We start from the raw sequence: 24,008 nt of genomic DNA on the forward strand, positions 1-24,008 counted from the left end.
TTTATCCCAGGTGAATGAAACAGTTCACACGTGAGTCTTTGCTGATAGGTCTTATTTGCTAGCAAGTGCTTCTGCCTGACAGCTTACTTTAACAATAACCCTATGCTATTTTTAGTTGGTTCAGGAAGCTTTGCCTCCATGAGGTGATAGTCTTCCAAGAGCTGCCTGGTGGACCCAAAATCTTTCCACATATAGCATTTCCTTTAGGTATTGATTCATTGTTACAGAAGTGGTATTCCACAGGGACTGGTATTGAGACCAGTGCTTAACATTTTTGTCACAGATGTGGACAGTGGGATTGAGGGCACCCTGAGTCAGCTTGCCAATGATTATCAAGCTGTATGGCAAAGTCAGCACACTGGAGGGGAAGGATGCCATCCAGAATGACCTGGACAAGCTTGACAGGTGGACCTGTGCGAACCTCATGAAGTTCAACAATGTCAAGTGCAAGGTCCTATACCTGTGTTGGGGCAGTCTCAAGCACAATTACAGGCGGGTGGAGAATGGATTGAGAATAGCCCTGAAGAGAAGGACTTGGGGGTGCTGGTGCATGAGAAGCTCAACAAGAGTTAGCAATGTGTACTTGCTGCCCAGAAAACCATCTGTGTCCTGGGCTGCATCAAAAGAAGTGTGACCAGCAAGTCGAGGGAGGTGATTCTGCCCCTCTACTCCACTCTTGTAAGACCTCACCTGGAGTACTGTGTTCAGTTCTGGAGTCCTCAGCACAGGGAGGATATTGATCTATTGGAGTGATTCCAGAGGAGAGCCATGGAGATGATCAGAGGGCTGGAGCACCTCTCATACAAGGACAGGCTGGGAGAGTTGGGGTTGTTCTGCCTGGAGAAGAGAAGGCTCTGAGGAGACCTTGTAGCAGCCTTCCAGTACTTAGAGGGGCCCTACAGCAAAGCTGTAGAGGGTCTCTTTATCAGGGAGTGCAGGAATAGGATGAGGGATAATTATCTTAAGCTGAAAGAGGGGAGATTTAGATTAGATGTTAGGAAGAAATTTTTTACTGTAAGTGCGGTGAGGCACAGGCAGGGGTTGCCCAGAGAAGCTGTGGCCGAAGGTGTTCGAGACCAATTTGGCTGAGGCTTTGAGCAACCTGTTCTAGTGGAAGATGACCCATGGCAGGGAGGATCTAGATGATCTTAAATGTTCCTTCTGACCCAAACCATGCTATAACTCTATGAAGTACAGAGGAACAAAACAGAGATGAAGATGTCCTATCTGTGTCTTTCAGTTCTAAGAAATTCTTATCATGGTGCCAATATCTATAAGTTTTCTTTCTTAAGAGGAGGGAGCTATCATTGTAGTTTCCCGCTCTGAAATCACAATGATGTTTTGCTTTGCAGCAGTTTTCAAAATGTTGCTGTAGTCTTCAAGCAAGGATGCGTCTCTGGTGAGTGTGTAGCTCTAATTCACACCTAGAAACTTCCTACACACTGAGAAACTTTGCTGTATTTTAACACTGTTTCCCCTGCAGTTATAATAGCATCACGGATTGGAGTAGACATTAACTCAAAATTAGATTCCGGTTTCTGTTTTTTCCCAGGATGAAAATCTAAAGTAGCTTCAACATGTTGGGGAATCATTCTGTGTCTCACATCCAGGATTTGTCTCAGGATGCTTTCCTCTGAACAATATCCTTGTCTAAAAAGGACAGGGTAATGAATACATAGACAGCAGCCCATACTCATTGGTTTCTGCATCCATTGCTCTGCTCTTACTATTATGAAACATAGAAAAACAACCAAGAATTCACCATTCCTTTTTTTTGTTAAAAAAAATAACAAAAACATGCTCTCCTTGATACACAGAAATTCCCAGACTCATTATTTCTCAGGGGCAAGAATGACTGATGGGTGAAATTTAAGAGTAAAAGGGCATGAAGGCTTTTAGACAATAAAGCAATTCATTCATGTCATTCAGAGAGAGCTGATTTGTTTTCTTCTTTTGGTCCTTCTCACCTCTACTCATCAGTTTATCAATTGTTGTGCTCTGAAGGAATACAAAACCAACCCCTGGGAGGAGAGCCATCTTTCAAAACAAAGCTAGAAAATGAAGCAAATGAAAAATTTGCAAATATACCTATCACAAAGAATAATCTGTATTGATGCACTGGAACAGGTTTGGCTATGGGGGATACTTGAAAGACTTTAGGAACACATGTAGGCAAGTACATCCAGGAAATGACCTGATGTTGGCTTCCAGAATGGTCTGTATGATATCTGGGGTTACCTGAAAGTCTATTCCTTTCTAACTAATAGCAGTACACTGATCTTTTTAGTACTGGAAAATCTTGACCTAAGGTAGTGACGTGACCCTTTTTCTTTTAATCTTTACATCTCCTGGCCTCATGGTAAGGCATTTTGTCCCGCAGTACTTTATTTCCTCGTCTATACAATGGGGATATTTACAGCACTTCCCCAAACAGTTTGGACTAAAGTCCTACAATAGTGCCAATATCCCAGTTGTGCAGGGATTAAAGTCCTGGCTTGCAGGCTGTGACTGCTGACCAAAGCAGGGCCAAGGAGGGAGCTCTGGGCTGCTGAGTATGCATGCTGCTTAACACCTTCTTCACTTCCTCTGGGCTTCATTTGGGGTTATACCATCCATCTAGGACCTTCTGGGACTAGTTCCCGGTTAGAGGCCTAATTTAATTGCCTCTGCTTATCTCTCCCTCTGAACTCATCTTGGGTTTGATTCACAAATATGCTAAAGTTTGATGCAGCCCTGCTGAGGACACCGATTAGGAGAAACGAAGTAAAGAAAAAGATTTTCAATGGTTTGCTTATTGTGTTGGTCAACGCTTGCCAGGAGCAAATATTTTTCAGCATTCTTTATTTGTGAATGGCTAGCCACAATTAATTCTAATAGTACTATATGCTGAATTTCTCTGGCTGTCTATTTAGTGTCAGTGGCATATTTAGTCCAGAAGTTGCTTGCAAGAGCTAGTGTATGCTATACACAACACTAAATTAAATGGGGAAAGTGGAAATAAGTTGGCTACAAAACTCTGCCTATTATCAGCTTGCAGTGAAATTAGTGCAGGCAGAGTTGTATAGCTGGTCATTTAAATCCCATGGATTTGTTTGCTCTGGTTGTCTAGTAAAATGTTGGAGGATTTATGGTAAAACACTCTTTATCTCTCATTTCTCCTTTTGATTTGTTACATTCTGAAACTTACTGTATTGCATGACATATTTAGATGTGTTTAAACAGAGTACAACATGTATTCTTTTGTGGACAGATATGAAAAACATGTTCCATATATGTAGTAAGTGTTGAAGGTATTTAGAATATATATACAATGTAACATAGTAATTATAAATTGTATATAAACAGAAACTCACAGTTATTAATTTGTACTTGTATTTTACTTGTCTGTATATGAGCATCTTGTGCAAATATACAGATGAAGAGAAAAATACTTATTTGTATCAGCATGCATGTGAAGAGAAGACATGAAGGGAGTCATGTCAAGATAAGTTCCATATTCATTTTTTATTTTGTGCTGTTGGGAAAATAGCAGCTAAAATACACATATTAGATAGTCTATGTATAATATGATCCAAATCTGCTGGTGTGATATTGGTTCTGTATTCATAGGTAGGTTTCTTTCTCAATTCTACTGCTATTAAGAGCCATGACTGTGTAATTCAGCATAATTCCTACCTGGATTTCAAATAACAAAGTATATGAGTGCTGAAATAGTTTGTGGGTGTATGAGTATCCTAAAGTCTTGTTCTTGCTTATAACAGGAGAAAAAGGTGGAATCTACAGATATGAAAAGGGAAGACAGCGAGCTCTTTAACTTAAACCAGGCTGCTGCGAACACAAGAGGCCGTGTATGCAGATCAAGGTTACCGAGGGACATAGACACCTCTGGCTTAATTTATTTTCCTTATTAACCTGGCAATGAATGAATTAAGCAGTGTAAAATTCTCTAGATCAACTCAAAAGCACTGAAAGATCATCTGTGCCCTGGAAAATTAAATTAGCTTTATGGTCAGACAATGCCCAGCAGTGCAATCCGGAGACACAAGAGGATTTGGATTGTGAAGTACTTAAATTAAAGGAGTGCATGTATTCTGGGAGTTTGATTCTTCCTACCACAAACAGTGCTTGGTTCTGAGATTTTTGTTTGGACCTGCCTGTGCCTATTACAAAACCAAAACAAGCAAGCAGTCATTTTTACAGAAGCCCAGATATATTTTCATCTTTTGCAAAGACAGACAAATATAAGTTCTGAGGTATTAAAACCCATAGCTGCTATGATGTGTCACAATTTTTTTCTGTTCCTTTTCCCCTGCTTTCTCCTGCTGCTGCTTTTTTTGTGCTGTTCAACTTGTTTGCTTGTAAAATCTTCCTTGGGGCTGCATTCGTGCAGACAGACTAAAACATTTTTGACTGTGAAGGAATCCCCTGAGGTAAAATTTACTCAGATAATATCTCAGTTACTACCTAACCTGTTTGGGTTATTTTTGAACACTATAAAGTGGTAACACCAACAAAGAAGAACTCTGCGTGGTATGTACCAGTAGCAGCTCACTTCAAGTAACTTAAGAACTCTGCTTTTGCGTTAAACGTCTATATTCTGTGGCTCTCTGTGGATGTCAGAAATGAGAAGCTAAAATGTTTGAGGCGATCCCCCCAAACTTCCATCCAATATTTTAGCTCCTTTCCATGAAAATAATGCATTTAGATTTACCTAACCATGGGCATAAACAGGTAAAGGATGCCAAATATACATAATAGCACAGAAGCAGTACAGAGGCTGCAAGATGAATGAACTGGACAAGCAGTGCTGAGTAATCACTTTATAACCAGATGTGATTAGGCACAGGGCCCAAAACAAGTGCCAGGCTCTGAACGCACCCAAGTTTTATGATTGAGATCAAAACCTCATGGTTCTTTGTTTCCATAAAGCATTGAAACAAGTCCCTCGTTCTTCAATTTGGAAATAAATTCAGATTTGGATTCCAAATCTGTAGTTTAGCTTCATCTCTAATAACTCTGATGTTCCACAGATTTGGATTTCCAGCTGTTCCTCCAGATGTGTGTTGTAAGAGGGATGCTGTTCCAGCAGAGGCTGCCAACCTGGCAGCGCTGTTCCTTCTGCTGTGTGTCACATGGGAGCTGAGAACTGCAGCTCTACCCACTGGAGCTACTAGAACCGCGTGTCAGGGGGAAGAAGGGAAAGCAATAACCGAGGATTTCTTTGTCTGATAAATAAAATATCTTTTTTACTCTCTACTGCTGCAAACTGAGGAGAGGGAGCATAAATCAAAATTTATCTGCTTTGTTATTGCAAGAAAGGCCATAAAACAGTGGGAAGGTGTTTAACTGGAAAGTAGATTAAAAGGAAAACTATTGGGCATAAGACAAGACCATGAAGAACAAGTGTGGACATAGTAGTCAGGATGAATTGAATTATAGCTATGCAATTCTTAAAAACAGATAAATCTCTATTAAGCTCTACAGACCTGTTCCCTAAGAGGAATTTCTATTGTGCAGGACATTTCAGGTTGTGTTAGGAATACTATAAAGAATAGCGTTGTCAGTCTTATCTGTGGTGCTGAGGTATTTACCCATCAGCTCACAGAGGAAAAACTAAGGCCTGGAGATCTCAAATGATGTGATGAGGATCACCTGCTGAGCCCTACCGGGGCAGGCACAAGAGGAAGAGTCTACTTCTACTGGTTGCTCTTGTGTCTCTGCAGGCAATACATGCAGCTTTTAAAATGTAAAGTGTGTTCTGTTGTGTAAGAATGGTGCTAGTGAAGTTTTGTAGGAGAGTGACTGTCTTGGCTCTATGTTTGAAAAGTACTAGCAGGATTCAGGAAATAACAGCTTGCTCCTGCAGCCATAAAGGTAAGTTAACAGTTGGGTATATTAATAGTTGTGTGCAATGACAGGAGCAGGCCTGACCCAGTGAGGGATTCAGCTGTGAAGAAGTTGGGATTTCACATTTTGGGAAGTTTTGTTAAAAATGGTGGATTTATCCTGCTTTTGGTTTAATTTTTAACTTCCATTGATGTGAGGGAGAGGCAGCACAATACACATTGGAATTTAGTCAGGTTCAATTTCCTTTCTTACAATAGGGACTTTCTTTTGAATAAAGTTATGAACAATTTACACAGTAAGAAGCTGTTTGTCCAATAAGGTGCCGGTAAAGATAGGATAACAACTGGTACAGTTTTATATAGAAAAAGAAACCTCCAAGGATAAACTGAAGAGAAATTCGGAGAAAATTCTAGTCCGGGGTACTTTTTAAAGCTGTGTAATCTATCAAAGCCTGAAGACAGAAATCTTCCCAGACCAATGCTGGTGCCATGTTTAAAGTCTTGGCTGTATCTGTGCTCTGTCAAATGCAAATAATTTTTTTTCTTCTAATATATATATTCTTCTACATATATTCTGATCTTGCCTCCCCTCCTTTCCTCCAATTCTGAAGCATCCTTTTATTTTTCTTTTTGGGATTCTAGATCAGAAGGACTGGAACCTACTTTTAGCACTGGAATGATCTGAGTATAATTTCAGAGATTCGGAGAATTCTCAGAATTCAAATTATTCCCATTTACTAATCTGCATGTGAATTTAGGGAATTAAATCTTGGTGCCTGTGATAAATAACGAGGGTCAGCACTAGCCAACAGAGCAATATCCATTGTTCTGGGAAACTCAAGCACTGTAAAGATTCACAAATCATCTTGTTAAAGGCCTACAGTGTGATACATAGCAGAAAAGGTCATTTTTAATTTTTTTTAAATGCATTTCAGTTGATAATCTGCTTGGTGTAATCCCCAAACTATTGTAATTTGCTGAACAGTTAAGTTCTGATTCTGTAAAGCATGTAAATATGTATGAGTTTTAAGTGTCATTGACATTAATAAGTGCTTTCATGACTTGCTTATGTCTTTTATTCGATCAAAGCCTTATGGTTCCTCTCTGTACTGAAGCTGTGAGTGCCTAATGCGACAGATACACTGGCAATATGTGCATGTTCATGCCTCATTTTCTAATCAAAATTCACTGTTTTGTTTAAAGCCAAATTAAATTCTATCATTTTGGTTTACGCTTTAAGAAGTCTGTGTGCAGAGTATATTACAGACACTGAGGTACTCTGTATTTTTTTTTTCTTTTATTATTTATAGCTTAGATAAATTGAGGGTAAACTTCTCCTCCCTCTTGAGGAACTTGGGCAGTTCCTCAGATTACCGTTCCTTGCTTTAGCTGGGTGTGTCTAGTTTTTAATTAACGCTGTTAAATAAACGAAACAACCAACAAACAAATCCTGAAGGGAAATAAACCACAAAAATGATGTTGAAATACTCATAAGAGCTACAGCCCAAGTCCCAGGATATGCAGTGTCATGGCCACAACTCTGCCCTTGAGTTGTCCTTTTGCTCTGAGAGGAGGTGTTTGTTCCTGAGCGGAGGGGGAAAGGTGCAGGAAGCAGTGGGAGTTGCTTGGTGCTGGTTCAGGTAGAGACCATGACTGACTTCCCAAAACCTGAGGGTAGGTATTGGCCTCTTTTTCTCAGTTTCTCATTTGGCAAAAGGAAATACCGATAGAAAATTCTTGTAGGAAATACTTAGAAGCATTGATGCTTTTTGTTTCTGTGGTTTGGGAGTAACAGAAAGGTGTGTGTCCCCCTCTTCCCCTTGCCCATCTGCTGTGCCAGATAGGAGCCAGTACAGTTAACAGGTGCCAAGTGAAGACAGTAAGGAGAGGTGTCTCCTCCAGCTCCCATCTCTGTTGAGGTGGATCCCAAGCAGAGCCAAAACTTGGCCTTCGTCTGCCGCTGGTAGCCCGTGTCAAGAAAGAAATTCCCAAGGCTGAGTTTGTCATGTCTTAGTCCCAGAGCAGAAATAAATCCTGTTGATAATCTGGATTTTGGTTGTTATTAGGCACACTGAAATTGTGTATCAGAAGCAATGGTCCTGAGCACTGCTGAGGCTTAATGGCAAAATCCTGGACTAAAGGAGTAGGGTAAAGTTTCCATCTTAATAGCATTTAATTAGTTTAACTTAGAGACTTTAAATTGTTTCTAGGATGGATTTTCCTTTGTTTAGCTTCTTTTGGTGTGGCTTAGCAGATTTTAACCATCTAAAACTGATTCTTAGTTGGGGGGACCTTAGGTGGTACAGCACATATCCTTTAGTGGAATAATGAAGTGTTTACATTATGCAGTCCTATTGTGAGATCAATCAGGGTACAAGGCTGGATACATAAATAGAATCTGCAGGTGGTCCCTGTGTCTCCTTGCCCAGAAGACATGCTTTAATCCTCAGGAAGTAGGCAGAGTAGAGGTTCCAGGAGGCAGCCAGCCCAAGCAAAATAAAAGAACAAAACCAGCCTGAACAATGCAACATGTCAAGCTCATAACACAGTCACTACAAATAGCCACTGACAGGAGGCTTTATGACAATTGGCCTATCGGCTAGAATTTGGGGTCCTGATATTAATGACTATCTTACTTGGGAGATACAAGCATGAAGTGTGAGGCAGAAAGGGTGGATAATGCATTTCATGTGGCCTCCAAATGGTTTGCTCCCTTTCAGAGCTGATTTGTTTCCAGCAAGTTCTCTTGTGGAAAATCTCTCTTGCTCTGTCTTTGCATCTGCTCTATTTTGCTCAGCTGTTATAGCCCATGAGTATTTCTGCTCCCTGATGCTCCAAGCAGAATGCTAATTATTGAGTTACATGGATTGCGAGGTGGGAGGCAAATGGGAGAATTGAGCATTCACACATGTTGGTACCTTCAGTGTGGGGATTCTGTTAATAACTCTCAGGCCCACAAGCACTCAAGGGGTGTGAGTGAAAAAAAAAGTGTAGCTCAAGCTGGTTTGAATAACTTTACAAATAAATGGCCTCTGAAATTGTTTTAGCAATGTTCTTCCAGGGCTCTGTGGATTGGAGGAAAGTTTTCCCCAAGTAAGGGCAGAAGAGTCTGACTCATTAAAAAGATGTAGAAGAAGATTTTGTGACTATGGAATAATGAAAGAAGTAAATGTCAGTTCAGAGGAAAAATAATAACACTGTAAATACCCTAAACCCACATACTTGAGTTGGCTTAGATGTAGTTCGCTATAGGGTTGTTTTAATTAAAACTTGTGAAGCAGGAAAATGCCAAATGAGATGTTCTGCAACAAGAAAAAAAAAATAATTTTCAAGCTGAAACATGGTGCTTAATGGAATTGAGCTGTCCACATGGGTGCATTCTCTTCCCCTTTTTGAAGAGAGCACCTAAACCAGTTGAATTAGAAACCAGTGAATGGTAAAGCTCAAGATGTCTCAAGCTCTCCTATCTTTGTTTTCTTATCTGAAGTGCATTTAAGCCTTTGGAAAAGGCTTGCGTTCACACATTTCCTGATTACGAAATGGCCAGTCAGGAAGGAGTGGGTGGTGGGAGATGGGGACAGTTTATTTGTTTATTTATTTATTTTAGTACCTTTGCATTTCATCTAGGAGGAAAGTCATTGTATTTGGTGGAAATGAGGAAAAATGTAAGTCTGCTCGTTTGCTGCTAAAGCAATTCAGGCAAAATTATGTCTGAAGATGTGGGCAGTTTTTGTGTTTGCTGAACAAGTCCGTCTCAACTGTGTATGGGTGACCTTTTTTATGGGCACAAAGACGTAGTCCATACACCTTGCAAGATCAAATTTGCCACGTTACTGAGGCAGGGTTTTTGATGACAATATTAGAAATACCAAACTGTACATCAAGACTTATTTCCACTTTCAGCTACTCTTAGATCTTTGTGCCTATCTCCTGTTCTGATGTGTCTTCCTCCTTGCCCCAGTTTTACTGCACGCAGCCCAAGAAGTATGATTGGAAGGTAATGTCAATGTAAGGTTTATCCACACTTCCAGGGGACCCTCACACTTCTTCTCCTATTCTAACCTATTATCGCACTTATCTATCACAGTGTTTGTTCTTTTCAAGCCACGTTAAAAGTAAAAAAAATATGATAGTTTCCAGTGATCTCATTCAACTTCTATATCATACATATTTGGATTTTCTTCAAACCATGGGGCATGTTTAGATCTGAGATTCTCTCAAATCATGTCTTTCTTAAAAGCAGTTATTAGGAATTCCTCATTACATAGAACTTAGAGAAACCTTGCATGGGTCAACCTGCAAATTACAGAAAGAATTCTTTTTTTTTTTTCTGTGAAAATTCTTGCCCTTGCTTTTTATTTACTTATAGGAGCATTTATAGCAGTCAAACAACATTAGCCCAAAACCTCTACAGGACAAAACCTGAAAACAGTTTTTGTATTACTTGTGGCTTTCTGCTCTGGTCCTACAGGGATGTGTGTGTAAGTTCTGCTTATTGAGCCATTCTAGGAGAGACAGCAGAATTAAAACTTTGTAAAGTTAAATCCATGTACTCTCTTTGTGAAGTCTTGCCTTCAGCTAATAGGTGGTTAAAATGAAGAGGCAAGAATAATTGGGGTGCAAAAGAGGATAAGGTGCTGGTGATAATTATTACTGATTTTTGTCAGTTTTTATTCTGCTGATCATGGAAACTGTATGTCAGCACACCCTGTGTAAAACTGGTATACTGGTATTGGTGTCATAGTTTACACTGAGGTCTTTTTGAGAGTTTAAGCATTCCTGTTAGTCCCTTCTGACCAAAAAGGGAACTGTGTGACATGAACAAGGTCTCTCAAAACAGTGGCTTTATGGGGTTCTTTAAAAATTATTAGACTCAAGGACTGCCTAAACATTTCTAGAAGACTTTCCCTGTTGCTCATGTCCCTCTCAAGAGAATTTGTATACAGCTCTTGCATAGTTTATGCTTGGCTTTTTGCTCTTGGTTGTCCCAAAGCAGCTCAGTAGCTGTTCTGATACAGAAGGTCTTTGATGTGTTTGGCATTAGTCCATCAATGGTGACATGAGAATATGTTCTTCTGAACTAGTGATCTGAATGAACATCATGTACATGCAGACACTTAGAAAAATGACAGCAGATTATTAGCTGAGACCCTAGCTTACCATTTGTCCTATCCCTTTGTCGTGGAGTATGCTCTGAAGGAAGAGGAAGCAGTAGAACTGGGGATTTTCCAGAATGAGTTGCATGGAGCCATCATGCATATCAGTACTTGGAAGAAAGTGACAAGGGTGGGGCAGGAGAATATTCCTGGTTAGAAGTGTATGAAAAGTTTTGTAGCTAGCAGGGACTTTTAAAGCTAGGATTCAAGGCAAGAAGGTTGTGCGTGACAGATGCAGAGTGCAAGATGAGCAGAGGAATGACATGACTGAGCTGGGGAAGTGACCTAGGCAACTGGTTTGACTTATGTGGGGCACAGACTGAGAGAGGAGCAAAGGTAGGCTAGGTCACACAAGAAATGCAGTACTAACCAAAACAGATGATGAAGGTTTAGCTTGTGAGGCTGTAAGGGTATAGACAAAACAAAATCAGGTGTGCTGTGCCCATGATTGGAGTGTGAAGCATAACATTTTCAGCATGGGGATCTGAATACAAGGAATAAGGCTGTCAAATTTAAATTGGATACGTGGAGTAGTGCTGGCAATGGTTTGCTTTTTGCAAGATCTCAGAAATGAGGATTTAGCCTTAGAAAACCAAACCAAGAAACAGTGTCCAATGTACTGCTTTTCTGAACTGCTGACTTAAGTCTGACGTCTAATTGGCTTCACTTATTAAATTCAATGTAATTTGGAAAGATTTTGTTTTGTCTACCTGTTTTGTATTTCTTATGCATCCTCAGATTTGCATGGTTAACTTGTCTCAGATTAACTCATCTGCAAATGACAACACTCATCTCTTCCTCTTCTTCACATCCCTCTGCTTTCATCATAATTAAGTCTCAGAGCAGATAGTGCAAAATAATGCTGATTTTCAACAGCAAACAGCCATTGTACCAAAGCCATGCTAGTACATTTGCAGCAACATTTTGGTGCTTATGTGTTTTAGTATTTATGTATTTCTGCCATTCAATTTAAGAACATTAGGATACCTCAGATTATAAGGAAGAAGTCAGGGACTACTTAACCCAAAAGACTACATGCAGCCCTGGGGTTCGCAACGTCTCTAAACTGCAGATTTTTAACATTTGGAAGGATGACAGTTAGGGCATATGTTTGCCTTATTCTTATGTTCTTTCACAAATAACTGCCACTGGCTATGAGATGCAGGGCTTTGATATCCTGTGCTATCAGATAGAAGATAGCAGCTGAATGTCATACATCTTTTATTCCATCTGTGTACAATTAAACCAAACACACCTGAGCAAGGAAGCACATTAACATTACACGTTTTTTGCAGAGCTGTCTGCCAGTGCACTGAGGAAATATAATAAAGTTCTTCCCAATTTCTCAGTTTTGTGGAGAAAAAGGTTAGTGGAATAGTAGCAGATGTGGGTAATTTCAGTCTTAGCAGTTAGCCCCCTTCTCTTCCCAAATATGTGGTCTGTGCAATAAAATGCTTCTAAGGCAAGCTCATTCAGTAAGGCTTACAGGTGCTATGTAGCTGCCCAAGCAGATGAAGGAAGGAAGCCAGTGATTCCTGGTGAGGGATCTTTGTGAGGAAGAGTGTACCTAATGTAGCAGGTGATTCCTGCGGCCTGGAACCATCACCATGTGATGAGCCCTTCCAGGAGAGGCAGGACGCGACGTTGAGATCTTTCGGAAAACTGAAACTAGAAACAATGATTGTAGGGCGTGGGTATTTAGTGAAAGAGTTAAATAAGACTTAATACAAGGTGCTATGAGACAAGCACACTGGGTTGGTGCAGTCCTGCAAAACATTCTGTTCCAACCCTGGCCTGTAATTTATAGATGCTAATAAACCATCAATATACTCAGGCTAAATAAGAAACTTTGGCCTTGGCCCATGTGTGTGAAATAGCTATCAAACTCCCAAGACCTACATAGGTATATATTCTACCAACATAAGACAGCTGTGGAAGGGTTATTCAGAGGGAAGGAGTACTCTTCCATCACCCTTGTCTTGAGTTGAATCGCACTGAAGGTGGGCTTACTCTTTCCAAGTGGACTGACAGCATGTGAAAGGATGACCTGGATAGACTGTGTAAGCCTTCAACTTTCCCTCCTGCAATCCACAAGGAATTAAGTGGCTGTGAAGGTATGATGCAGTGCCTGATCCAGTCCCACATTATGATGGGTTCTTGCCTCATCACTTGGGGAAGTCCTTGAGGGAGTCTTAAGTCCCCTGTCTAGTTTATTCTGGAGAAACCTGTATGGGCTAAAGCTCTACCTGGGGGACAAGATTAGTTACTGGAGGAAGATTAGTTACTTGTAATAGGTCACTGTTACATGTGTAAACAATTTGTAAGGAAAAATGGTAAGGATTTTCCACCACATCCTACAAGTGTGGGAACACAGGCATGAGGAACTAAAATGGCTAACACGGTAGCAAAACCCACGTAAATGATAAAATCAGATTATCCTCTAGAGCAGTTGGCAAAACCCAAGTAAGCAGAAAACTCCACAACTTTCAGTATGCAGGGAGCCGGAAACACCTATTGCTATTTGACCCATAGTCAGTTTACTATTTTTTGCTTCTCAGTCAGACTGTTTATTTGTTTCAGCTGCTTTTCAGGATGACAAGTTGTCTAAGAATGTGCAGGTGTTCAGCAGGAAGGGAGGTAGACTTATAGCATGCCCGACTACCTGAGGAGTACTGAAAAGTGAACTGCATTGGTGAGCTTAAATCTTACCCATGGCCTGACGAGCGAACAGAATTCAAAGTGAGTAGCATGTGACCTTGCGTCTGTAGGTGTCACATGTTGTACGACTGCATGGAGAGGAATCGCTGTGAGATTAAATAAGGTTCTGATAACCGGGTTGTGTCAAGGAATCATCCTATCCATCAGGTTCTATCACTTCAGACTTTTCCTCAGACTAATAGTTTTAATTCTTGCAGTAATTTTGTTAGCTAAATGATGCTGACTACTCAGACAATGAGATTTATGGCCCTTGAGAAAAATTCAGAAAAATCATTCATGTATTTTTAAGAGGTGGTGAGCCAGGCTCTGTAAGTACAGCAAGATCTTTTTACATGTAAGTAGATATTATGAATTTGGATGCAGAAACTAACTCTTACAACAGAACTCTGTTGCTGCAGAACAAGGAAGAGGATGTATAAACGAAGGTGATTAGGTGCAAACATTTTGATCAATGCGTTCTGACTTCTCTGCTTGTCAGTCACGCTGTTAACTCCCTTTTTGCTTTGAATCCAAGCAGATTTAGGGGAGGGTGCTGTGACTTTATTGGGAGTTGAAGGTCTGTGATCAGTACAGTAGATGTCACTTACAGTCATTACAACATAAAAGCACTCTTGCATCTGCTGTGAAGTGAGAATAGCCTCCCAGTGGTTTCTGTTCTTGTTGCTTCTGAGTAAAGCAGCCCTGAAATCGTTCTTCATTTTACAGGAAAAGTATTCTGCAGTGCAGAAGTTTATAATGCCTTCAGGCTATATTGTATTAATAACTTTTTTTTCCATAATCTTCACTGCAAAGAGAGCTGCCAGCTTGTAGCCTTAATCATGAGATGCGCTGGTTTTGTCTCCACCTCCTGCAGCCCCCTTCCCCTCTCCCAGCACTCTCGGAGCACATTCTAACAGCCCGATACTTGGCCTTTTCTTTGCCTTTAGGTTGTGTCTGGTGTGAGTCTGGAAAACAGGAGAGATGACAGTCGGATTGGGGTCCTCTGCCCAGGCAGCACCATAGCACTGAGTGCTTTCCTCCTGCATAGGACTTGCTGGTCAGGGAGGGAGTCCTGTGCACTGCTTTCAGCACAGGGCTCCCCTCAGCAGACCCAGACTCATAATGGCATCCAGAAAGGGTGAGAGGACTGGGTAAAGTTAGCTGTGGAACCTTGAACACAACTAGTGTTAAATGCAGGGTGTACGTAGGGAGATGGAGCTGCCAGGAAATTATGGTAATCTCCTTTTTCAAAGAACGTGCCTGTCCAGCAGAATAGCGATTGGCTCTAAGATCTCCTCTGAATTTAAAACAAAGGAGAAAGGAGTCTTTTTCTTATGTTTTCTTCTAAATGCTAGAGAAGAACAGAAGATTAAATACGACAGATCAGAGATGAGGCAAAAGATAACATTTTTCGAAGGTAGTTTCAGTTGCCAGCTGGTGGTCATTACAGTCAAATGAGTGCCAGTGGGGATGCTTCTGTCAGTCTGAAACAATATGTGTCCTTACAATCGAGGTCTGGTGTTGCACCAGGTAATGACATCCTGGCCAGCTGTGTACTAGCACAAGAACAACTGTTTTCAGAAATATTTGGAACCTTTAGCTTTTAAAACATTTTTTGAATAATTGCTAGTTCAGACACTGGAATCTTATTTCCACTAGTTGCAGATGGCAAAATTTTCTTAAAAGGTCATGAGAGGCTAAGAGAAAAGAATCACTGCTTCACCTGAGTCTAACCAGTCCACAGCTAGATAGGGTGTACAATTTTCAGTAGAGATAGAATCCAAATGAAGTGACGAGTCCAGGATTTGCTGAGGCTACCTTTGATTCTTGAGCATCAGGGTAACCATTTACAGGACCATTGATTTAAGGTAGTTTTTACCTGAGCTTGTAGCATGCCATTTGACTTCAAATTACTTAAACCTCCTCTACCTTGCTACTTGCTTAAAGCAATGTGAAAAAGCAGCTTTGGTCATTATCATTGTTTGCAAGTAATTGTTGAGAATGGAGTACATAGAAAGCAGGCAGTTTTGGTTTTGTACTACTTAATCTCTTTTCTGGTGCAACTATATTATGACCTGTTCGCAGCCTGTTTGTGTTCTGACTCAATCTAGCAATAAGAAACCTTTTAAAAATAGAAAATGCATAATAAATTGAACACCAACGATTATTTTAATACACAGTTAATGATGTAACTAGAATCATTAGATTCTTCTAATATTTCAGCCTTGTTTGTTCCATTAGCAGTGAATTTTAGCTCATACTAAATAATTATTTCTCTGTGTTATACCAAATATGAGTGTAAGGAAGCAAGAAGCTCATAAGATCTGTCTGTTTTTTTATATGCAGGAGTATGTATGCAGACGCCCTTTTACAGTTAGGCAGATGTTGTGAACTTTATCAAACTTCCTTCATGGTTCTTCCCGGGTTCAGGTTAACATTCAGCACTGCTCCCATTAAAAAGTACAAAGCAGTTTTTCTCACTTACTTATCTTTCCAGTACATCAATCCATTAAATATGTGTTAAAGAGAGTGCTTCAGGGTAAGAGTAATGGAACCACCATAAATTTACCTCTGACTTCATTTGAATACAAAAGTGAAGGCCCAGCATAAAAACAAAGTAAAGCAAAAGCTAGCTATTCGCATTAAAAACAAACACCTACTCCATTCCCTAAACCCCAACAAAAAAAAAACGAAACACAACCCATGGATGAGTTGTAGTGATTAAAACAACATTTATTTAACATCCTTTAGTCTTGGGGTTTAGAAACAAGACATTATACTCTGTAGATTCATGGAGATCACAACAGCTTTTTAGATAAAGTTTTCAAATCCTTAACACTGAATTAGGATTTTAAAAAAAACAAACCCTCTATCCTTTTCTCTGCCTCCACCGCAAATGTCTAATAATACAGGAAATAAAATCTCCCTTTTTTTCTTGTAGGGGAAGTGGGGATTTTCCAGATCCATCCTTTCTTTCCTGGCCATCAGCCAGAATAGGGAGCAGACTTACTGCTGAACAGCACCCCGGGCTTACAGCAGACTTAAGAAGTTATAGTAAATGTTTCTGTGTAACCTCTCTGAATCTGAAGAGGACTGCTGTGAAGAGAAATCTTTCCTAGATGACAAGAGTTCACTAGTGAATATTGTTTTGCTCACAGAAGCATGATCTAGTTCCTTTTCATCTATGTGAATGCAAAGACGAATGTATTACTGTCTTCCATAAAACTGATTACAATTGTCACACATTGCTTCAGAATGACTCTCTGAAACAAATCATGCAAGTGTAAAGTAATGCAACTGCGTTAGAGGAACTGCGCTGAGTTGGAACTGTACTGATTTACACCTGCAGTGCTATGGCCTTAAAGCATTTTTATCCAGGTGGTTAAGCCTCTAGCCTAGTCTCCAGAAAGATTTGCATAAAATTACCTTTAAAACAGTAGATTATAAAGACTTCAAAAATCAGTTTTCCAGCAGAACAGTGTAAAATTTCCATTACAATGGAGAAAATGTAAATATTTAATAGCTACTTTCATTACAGAGATAGGTGTGGTTCTTGCAGAGCTGTTTCCCCGTGGGGGGAGGAAAAAGCTGCATAAGTTTTTGAACTACAGAACTATGAACATGTGCAGTGAAATCGGTTGACAGATTTGAAATCCATTTTTCCTTTTATCTTTAAACAAAGCAATTAAATTAAACACATGTACATTAATATAAAGTTAAAGTTACAATTATGATCATGGAGACTTTAAAATCAGTGGCAGAATTCCCATTCTGTAATGATGAAAGCCAACACTCAGGATAAAAAATAGCAACAGGAGACTTGGCAAAAATATCTTGTTTTCCTCCTGGGAGTATAAGGAGAAGCAGGCTGAAAATTCTGTTACTCTATAGCAATGCTGGATGAAAAGAACACTTAGGCTTGCTATGATGACTGGTATTCTGTTGGAAGTATCATCTCATCAAAAATCGTTGCTGTTTCTCACTCCCCCACTCCATACAATTTTTGAGATTTCTTCCTCCATGAAACGTGTCCTGTATTTCATAGAGTTATTTTAAAACTGTTGTACTTGTTGAGAGGTGGATTGCCCCATGGAAATTTGTAGTTCAGGCATTTTCATATATGTGTTTTCTTGGATGGATCAGGAAACTCTTAAGGCTACTTTTGCCATTACATGGAGTGCTTCTTCCACATCAGACACTTAGTCTGATTGGAAGCTTGGTCAAGGCTACAGAAAAGAGGTGGAAGCAGTTTTCTGGCTTTCTAGAATACAATTTCATGAACCTGCTCCTGGAGATAGCTCTTTGCACTGACTGGAGGTGGAGCTTGGACAACTAGTTTAAACCAGTCATCTCTTAAAAAACTAAAGTTAGGTCAGATGAGTCCCAGTATTAACCTTATCTAGGTCTCTCCCTGTACTCCTGAGGGGAATCATTAGTTGAAAAGCAGAGAGCGGGGAATGAAGTGGCTTGAGGGATGGGGGATCTTCTGATCAACAAATGTTTTTGTACTAAGATATCAGATTTATAGGGGAAAGCCTTCACTAAGATTGTAGCTGGACTGAAGATGCAGAGAGAAATGTGAATAAAAGTGACACTGTACTGGATTTCTTGGCTTGCTGCCCTGGGGAAGAGCCCCAGTACCAGCCCTTTCTTGTAGTGTTTGGGTGAGTCAAACTATACCAGTTTTCTTATGTATTAAGGTCAGGAACTCATTGTGCTAATCATAAACATGAAGCAAATTACTTTCCCTGTTTCAAAGACTTGTTAGACATTTTCAACGAATTCTTTCTTTGTGTTCCAGCTCTTGAGTGAGTGTTTACTGGCAGGAATGTTCAGGAAAGCTGTGAGTGTTTAACACAGATGATGAATGCAGAACCATAAGTATTCCCACCAGAAGCCGACTTCTAGGAGTTAATTCATTGGGAAAGAGAATCATGGTGTTCCAGGTGACTTGTATTCTCTGGAAGCCTTGAAATAAGTATTGGATACATTTGCATAGTGAGACGCTCTCTAATCAAACTGTGAAACTGGAGGCATTGCTGCTTTTTTTTTTCAGGAATGAGCAATTGAGTTTGAACTGCTTGTTCAAGGGTTTGAAATCTTCTGGGGATTCAGACTCTCATTCTGCCTTGCTGTAAGTGTTAAGTCTTTCCTCTGGTTTGAGTTAATGAGAATTGCGTATCATCATCCACACAAGTGTAATATGTAGGGACTAAATCAATAGCTTGAATTATAAGTACCAGCTAGTCACAGCAGGTTGTTCACGCGCTCTGTCTAAACAGGGCAGGGAATACCTGTGAGTAAGAGACAGCCTGCTTGTGCGCAGACCAGTGTAAGAGCTAAAACCTAATCTAAATTTCTCTTTTTTTTTTTTATCATGTGGTTATTCATTCATCACAGATCTAAAAGGGAAAATGAGCAGGCTTCAGATGCCTGTGAGCACTTGATACTGCCTTTTGAAGCATTAAAACAGATGAAGAAACTGGGTGATAAATGCTCAAAGTCTTCAAGATCACTACTTGCCTTCCATTTCTGTAAGTGGGGAAGATAGTGAGATTTTTTGAGGGGCATTGGGCAGAATTTAACCCAAGAACCCTGGCAATTGTAGCACAGCAACTCCTGAGGAAGGATTTGCCTTACTGATGTCCAGTTTTAGGCAGGTAAAAGCTGTGGTGATGTTTCAAGATCGGAAAACATGCTGTGTTTGTGCTACCTGGGAGGGTGGGATTTCTACTGATGGCAGAAATGGATGCTGCTCTGCAGAACCCCATCCCCAAGCTTCTACCTGCTTACTTGGGAGTTTGTGCTCTTAGAAAGAAGTGCAGCATTGTACAGAGCTTCTACGAGAGCACTGACTTTTAAGAAATTGTTATGGATGAGAAGCATTTATGCGTATATGCTTCTTTATTTCCTCTCTCCCTCTCAGTCTTGCTATACATTCTTTATGGTGTCTAGATTGCAAATCCAGTCTTTGGACTGAGTCTCGATGAGAATTTACCATTTTTTGACTCCTAACTGCCATTACTCCAGTTTCCCAGCAGTCATTTTGGAAAGAGTTGCATTGTACTATAGCCAGTACAGCTAGTCCTATGAGGTGTATTTGATGGAGTGCTTCTCTGAAGCAACATATGGATGACTAGGCATCCATGTAGCATAGACCAATAGATGCAAAAGACTTTGATTCATAGTTGACCAAATAAAATATTGCCAGGCTGTACAAGCTCAGGAGTTTGTGTTGTAGAGCTTGGAAAGTTATGACGCGCGTGTAAGAATTCATGCCATAGCGAAACCTACTGTATTTCTTCAGCTTTTTCAGGCAGGTTACAAAGACTTCCCTCCTAGATTAATCTAGAAATAATCTGTCAGTTTACATAAAAGTTTTAAGTTTTTACAATGCCTTTAAAATCTCTGCTGCCAGAAATCGGAAGATGGTTAGGGTAGCCAATGATAATATTTGTCTTTCTATGAGAGGTGAAGTATTCTGCCCAGAAACAGTTCATGTTCTAAAACTGAAGAGAAGTAGTTCCTCCAGATGTTCACGTGATACGTACTTACAAACAGTGATGAACATGCCTCTGGAGCACATGATAGATGGTTAGGCAAGGACATTTCAGGCAGTGAATTTTGGGATTTAGACATCTATCCCTCATTGTAAATTATGGGATTTTCTCCTCTTAATCTCTTGCATGGTACTCGGGTGCAAACACAGGATCTTTGTACATTGAGGAGTAAATCCATGTGCACGCTCACATAAATATGTGGATTTTCTTTTGTCTTTTGCCAAATGCCAAACTAGAACACAAGGAGTTTATTCAAATAAGGATAGGCCAGCTTCTCTGGAAACCTTCATAAAGTGTACCTTGAAATAAGTCTTGGGTACATTATTGAAGTCAGACACTCTCCAATCAAACTGAAATTGGGGGCATTGCTGGTTTTCTTTTCAGAACAGAGCAATTGAGTTTGAACTGTTTGTTCGATGGTTTGAAATCTCTTGGGGATTCAGACTCTCATTCTGTCCTATTGTAAGTGTTAGGTCTATCCTCTGGTTTGAGTTAATGAGAACTGCATCCACAGAAGTGTAATTTGCTGGGATTAAATCTATAGCAAGGAGCAGTTATTAACTGTAATTTGAGTTAGTTTCCTATCTACCCTGTGTTTCTGACTACCCAGTAATTTCACGCATCGAACTAGCAGTGGAAATACTGCTGCCCTGCAATGCTGAGTGGTTTTTGTTTTCTGGCACACTGCCACAATGCAGGATCTGCTCTGTTTCTGACAACAGTGCACAAAGTCAAATGTCATCACATGCTGTATCCATGAAGAGCTATGCTACTATGTGATGTGTTCAGCGTGACACGAAGAATGGAGGAGTTCCACATTTAGAAATAATTTTTGCACGTCTGAATGAAGCATGAAGATCTGCATCTGCTTGCTGAAAAACCTCATATGCATACTTGTGACTCATCCTGCACAATATTAGACACTGAGTTTGTTTAAATTGTGCAACATACTGAGCCCACCATTTACAGACTGTTTCCTCGTGTTATCCGTCTGGATCTGTTGTCGTGCCTCTTCATGCATGCATACTGAATAGTGAAGCCAAGTGACATTGTAGTTGCTAATTTGATCCTGGTTTGGCAGGTCACTCCTATATTCTAGCTGTGGGAAAAAAAAAAAAATAAATGGTGCTAACTTCAGCCCATACCTTGTCAGCATGTTTAATGTTGTGGGTAAGCTCTTCATGATAATAGTTTGATTTGGAGAAATTGTTTTATTTCCTTGGAGATCAGCCACCTGGAAATTCTGCTTATCTGTTATATTAAAATTTTTCCTTACAGTCAATAATCATCAGTCTTGATACTCAGCTGATTTCTTGGTACCAGGAGCATTAGGGTTTAGGAGGTATAGCTGAATGCTAGGCAGAGATCAAACCACATGGCAGGCAAGTGTCTAAAATTCAGCCCAAGCCAAACCAAATCAAACCTTTACTTCTAAAATACCATTGAAGTTTTAGTGCCTGGAATCCATTGCTGAGCTATGTGGCAAGCATTTAAGTGAGCAGGCCAGAAACCTATTCTTAGGTACAAGGAGAACAGCAAGCGTGTAAGCCCACTGTAACTTGCATGCTTGCGTTCTGCACTGACAAACTGCAGGTCATGTTGGCTCTGGATACTCGGGTCCTATTTTGATACTCAAGTAGGCCAGTGGGTGTTTTTCTTTCTACTTTGGAATAGAACCAAGCCTCGTGGAAAGCATTTTCCCCTCCTGAGTTTATGCTAGAAGTGTCACAATAATCCACATGAAATAAGGAAATACTATTGCCTGAGAAACCATCCATGAAACAGTCTTTGTGCTATTGAAACCTGAGGGTGTTAGCATGGAGAATCCAGAAAGTATCACCGAACTTCTTTTCCTTAGGCATTTGGTATTCACTACAAGCTAATAAGAATTTTAACCACTGAGAGCATTGCAATATTTTCTGTGCTTGTGAGAATATGTTTAACATATCTCTAACAGACATCATGCTGTCTGTGTTAAGCGTTACTAAGCATAACAGGCAAGTGAGCCTTGTGTGCTGTAATCTTTGACTTATCCAAATTGTAGTCAGATTTTTCTGGGTCACTTGCAAGAGTATTTCCTTTTTATTGTGTACTTCATTAGATGAACACACAAAGCAGGAGGTTAATCCTTAGTACATCAAAGGATAGGCATACTTCAGTCTACTGCAAATGTTTGGGATCTAAGGCCAGCTTGAAGAGAAGTTGAAGTCTTCTGTAAGCTACGCAGATTTTGCTGAGATGGTTTTCATCTAAATCCCCTGATTCTATGTTGTACTGTTCCAGATAGCAAATACAGCTTTTTTTTTTTTTTTTCTTGCATATGAAATATCTCTTCTAGATAACTCAGTCTGAGAGTGACGTGGTTTTCATACCCAGGAAAAAACTGCTTAATGTCTGGTTGTTAGCATAGTTCAGAGCTGGAGCTCTTGTATAGACATTTAGCATTTGGAGCAGTGCATGGAGGCAGTTGAGGATGGGAACACAGTGTACTTCCAAAACATAAATCTTTCTCTTAAATAGAGGATAAGTTAATTGTTGGGCATTTCTCTCTCAAACCCGAAGTGTTCTTTTTTTTTCTTATTAAAATTACAAAAATGTTTTCAGCCTCTCTATATGTCAGTATTAGAATATTCATTAAAATGTTCATATCAGTGAATTTTCTGACTCAAATGTCAGTTATTTGTGTTCTGATGCGCAATTCTTGGCTAACTAAAAGGCATCTGTAAAGTGCTGCATTTTGTTTTAAAATTTCTTGCTTTATTGGGCAAAGTGAATCATATTTTACTTGCTAGGGTCACTTTTCATTTTCTTGGCTCTCATATTATGCAATTGCAATACTGGTAATGCATTTATGTAACATGAATTGCAGTTTGTAATGGAACAGATATTTGTGCAGTGTGTAACTCTGATAATATCCAGCTTCTCTTCAGATTGGTTATTTGAAGAATAAAATCCAATCCCTTTTCATGGCTTCACCTTGGTGAACCTGGAGTGGATTATAAGGCTGATCATGAAGATTATGGCAACACCATTCAGGTTTACTGTTAATTAGGTGGAAATTATCTGACAATTAGAAAACTTTATCCATATGACAGATCTCTGGGTTGTTACAATGGTCTTCTCAAAAGATGCCCTGAAGCAGAAGATCTCAGTGAAGCTAAATCAGCTCCTGCAGTTGTACAGGCTGGAGCCCCGTTTTGGAGACCTGCCTTGCAGACTGTAGGGCTGTTGTTGATCATCTGTGATCCAGTGTAATGGGAGATATGCATCCAGCCCTTCCCTGCCCCTCATCAGACACACAGGTTCAGCTAGAATGCAAAGTGTTCAGGCGGTAGGGCAAAGTGAGCTTCCTGAATAGCCCCCCAGTATCTCCTGTGGAAACAGACAAACATGGATAAGATGGGGCTAAAGTAAGGGTGTGAGAGCAGCAGACAAGGCAACCTTTACTTGGCTGTTTAGCTGGTCTTCCTCATCCAGTAGTAGCATATCTCACCTGAAACTACTGTTAAAGAGCAGCCTCCTCCATGTGGATAACATATGACCAATCATTATGAGGAGTGATGTGTGATAAAAGTGCTGCAGATGTCACCGATGTGGTGTTGAATGTAATGGTTTTATCTCTATATAGCTATTGCCTTTTGAGCAAGTGATGTCTGCAGATGTATTTGGGTTATCATCAAAAGGCATATTAGGGATTTACTGAATCACAGAATCATTTGGTATGGAAAAGACTCTTAAAATCATTGAAT

This window comes from Cuculus canorus, chromosome 2 (genome assembly GCF_017976375.1).
Source record: "Cuculus canorus isolate bCucCan1 chromosome 2, bCucCan1.pri, whole genome shotgun sequence".
In the NCBI taxonomy this organism is placed as follows: Eukaryota; Metazoa; Chordata; class Aves; order Cuculiformes; family Cuculidae; genus Cuculus; species Cuculus canorus.